Source organism: Propithecus coquereli, unplaced genomic scaffold, assembly GCF_000956105.1.
Source record: "Propithecus coquereli isolate 6110/MARCELLA unplaced genomic scaffold, Pcoq_1.0 Scaffold20, whole genome shotgun sequence".
In the NCBI taxonomy this organism is placed as follows: Eukaryota; Metazoa; Chordata; class Mammalia; order Primates; family Indriidae; genus Propithecus; species Propithecus coquereli.
This window is the reverse complement of record NW_012144967.1, coordinates 13,422,038-13,425,495: the sequence shown is the minus strand read 5'-3', so window position 1 is coordinate 13,425,495 and position 3,458 is coordinate 13,422,038. Positions and strand designations below refer to the sequence as shown.

The window sequence follows — 3,458 nt, the reverse complement described above, 5'->3', positions numbered from 1 at the left end:
AATAAATAAATACTTAGCAAATATATAACAAAAATAGGAGAGGGCTATCATCAGAATCAGAAGAGGGAAGACTGAGATGGAAAAATTTCATACCCAGCTCATTGTCATTTATGTTGAAAACAACAGAAAGGCATTTTCAGATATGCAAAAAGTTCACAAAATATGTCACTGATATTTATTCACTGCAATAATTACAATTTTTAATCTTTCCATATTAGTTTATGTATTTAAACTAATCAAGATTGTAGTGTTTTTTTCTAAGTATACTGGAAGAATAGTCAAGTGAAAATGAAGAATTGGACAAAAACATAATAACACACAAACCCTAGTTTGCAGTATATTATGGAACAATGGAACAGAACTCCAGAAATACACTGGAATGCATATAAAAGCAATATATGATAAGGGAGCCATTAAAAATTAATGAGGAGGGAGCTGGGCATGATGACACATGCCTGTAGCCCTAGCTGCATGCGAGGTTAAGGCGGGAAGATCGCTTGAGTCCAGAAGTTCGAGGTTACAGTGAGCTAGGATGGTGCCACTGCACTCCAGCCTGGGCAAAAGAGTGGAGACCCTGTCTCTAAAAGAATGAACAAAAAAAATTAGTAGAGGAAGGGAAGATTATTCAACTAGCGTTACCAGTTAGCTGATGAGGGGAATTTTAGATTCTCACATCAAAATAAATTACAGATAAATAAAAGTATTGGTATTTTATAATGTATGAACTCTGAGTGGAAGAGAATCCAAGCTCGAAAATAGCCCAGAAGGAAATAATTCCTAGAAATTATTTAAAAACTAAACACTTCTGCATTGATAAATAAAATTAAAAGGCAGACAACAAAATAGGAAGTACATCTTCAGCAAATAAATCATAAAAACTTGAAAAATTTGATAAGAAAAACATGAGTCTCAAATAGTAAATGAGTCTAGGCTAATAAACAGACTATTGGAAAGGAGGAAATACAAGTGTTTTTTAAAAGTTCAATTTTCCTAACCATAGGAATTCAAATTTTAAAACAATAAGAGACCATTTTTCACCTTTAATTAGCAAATTTTATTTAATCATTGGTAACAATGCTTTAAGTACTGCTTTTATGCAGTACTTGGGAGAGCCTTTCTGGGAAACAATATGGCTGGCAATGTCAAGAGCCCCACATCCGAAATGTGGGCATGGAATTTACATCAGTGTTTTTTATAATAATAGATAGCCTAATATTTAGTACCAGATAGCCTAATGCAAATAGCTTAAATGTCCTGAGAGAAAGATTGGGTACATTATGGTACATTCCTGTATTAAAAATGGTTTATGAGGCCAGGTATGGTGGCTCACGCCTGTGATCCTAGCACTTTGGGTGGCTGAGGCAGAAGGATTGCTTGAGGCCAGGAGTTTGAGGTTGCTGTGAACTATGGTGATGCCACTGCACTCTAGCCCAGGCAACAGAAATGTGTGAACGTGTTCAAATGCTAATGTTGGAGAAAGATAGGGGAAAATGGGATTCAAAAGTACATAATCTCGGCCAAGTGAGGTGGCTCATACCTGTAATCCCAGCACTTTGGGAGACCAAAATGGAAGGATCGCTTCAGCTCAGGAGTTCAGACCAGCCTGAGCAAGAGTGAGACCTCGTCTCTACAACAAAATAGGAAAATTAGCTGGGCGTGGTGGTGGATGCCTGTAGTCCCAGCTACTCCGGAGGCTGAGGCAGGAGGATCGCTTGAGCCCAGGAACTTGAGATTGCAGTGAGCTATGATGATGCCACTGCACTCTAGCCCAGGCAACAGAGCAAGGCTTTGTCTTTAAAAAAAAGATGTATATAATCTCAACCATATAAAAAGAAAATTGAATACAAAAAACAATAAGAACAAAAGAAGAAAGCCTGGAAGGAAGTAGTCTAGAATTTAAGAGTGATTACTTCTAATCATTTAATCGAGTGATTATTTTCCAAGTTCTTTAAATCTTTATAGTAGCATAATCTACAATGAAGATATATATAGATATATATAATAATTTGATCAAAAATATGGCTAAAAATTTAGTGAGTTTTTTTTAATCTAATTGTTTCTGCTCTCAGACTTGCTAATCCTTGCAGTCAAGCGGTACGTTATCCTACACCAGCTGGACAGCCTTGATCTTCTTAGGGTAGTGAGACAGAATAAAACTTGGTTGTTTTTCTTTACAAAGAATGATTGTAGTCTGAAGTTTTAAAAACAACACAGAAGTAAAGAAGGAAGTTACAATTAAACAAAGCCAGTTTTGCCAATTATACAAAATAAGAGCTTCCAGAAGGAGTTGGCATCCTCGTGGCCTCAGACTGTGCTTACAGACTGTGCCTCATAGGCACGTGCTCACCCTGCTGCTGGGAGATGCACCTGGGTCCATGAAACCCTGCAGGCCTTGCTTTGGGACCTGGAGGCTGGCACATCTCACCTCACATCCTTTCTGCTCCCCATCACCAGAGGCTACAGTAGACTTTCTCCTTCCAAGGAGACTTGCTTTTGATCAAAGTGCCGTAAATTGAGATGAATGACTAACCTAGAGTGCGGGTCGCTGCCATTCCCAGTGTTGATAAATGTACTCCTTTGCTGTCGACACACTCGACAGCTTGCAGTTCCTTTCTTTGATACTCACAGTTACTGAAATCATGTCATTAGCCTCATTCTGGCTGCCAGATATTTTGGTTGCTTTTGAAATACCATTCTTGCAGTAGCAATTCATTTTTTTAAGTGCCGCAAAAAGTCTTGCAGCTTTATTTGTATAATGTAATTTTGCCTGGAGATATAACATTTTGGTCTGGGTTAAATAGGTCCTAAATTTGCAACTGAAATGAATATTCTTGAAAACTGATTTATCAGGCTCCTGAAAATTAACTATTATATCACCTTGCTCTCACTAATTTGTATGGGCCAAAATCTACAGTCCTTTTTTTTAATTGTAAGCAGCTCTCAGACTTCTACCTACATGTGTTTCAATTAAAATTTCATAAGCTTTGACTTTGAATCAGCTGATAAATAAAATGAGTTGATGTGTGATCAGCTGGTTCCACTGGGAAAACTGATGGTAAGCAGTGGGGCAGGTAAGAATGCCATTGTTCCTGAATCATCGCAGGAGCTAATAGCAATTACCTCTGAGAACTCAAGCCTAGGGAACACCCCAGAGCTCCTGAGCAACATGTTGCTTATGATCGCTGACCTGGATATCATGGCTGTGTGAGCAAAAACCCCCTACACATCAATATCAAAAAACATAGAGAGGCAGGACATGGTGGCTCACGCCTGTAATCCTAGCACTCTGGGAGGCTGAGGCAAGAGGATTGCTTGAGCTCAGGAGTTCGAGACCAGCCTGAGTAAGAGCGAGACCCCATCTCTACTAAGAATAGAAAAATTAGCCAAGCATGGTGGCACGTGCCTGGCATCGTCCCAGCTACTCAGGAGGCTGAGGCAGGAGGATCGCTTGAGCCCAG

At 39.2% G+C, this 3,458-nt stretch overlaps 1 protein-coding gene across 2 annotated transcripts in view; it reads left to right on the top strand.

The window, feature by feature from the left end:
• Window positions 1-3,458, top strand: part of BLM (Bloom syndrome, RecQ helicase-like) — an 84,186-nt gene that overhangs the window by 57,075 nt on the left and 23,653 nt on the right. The gene's annotated exons all lie outside the window — the stretch shown is intronic.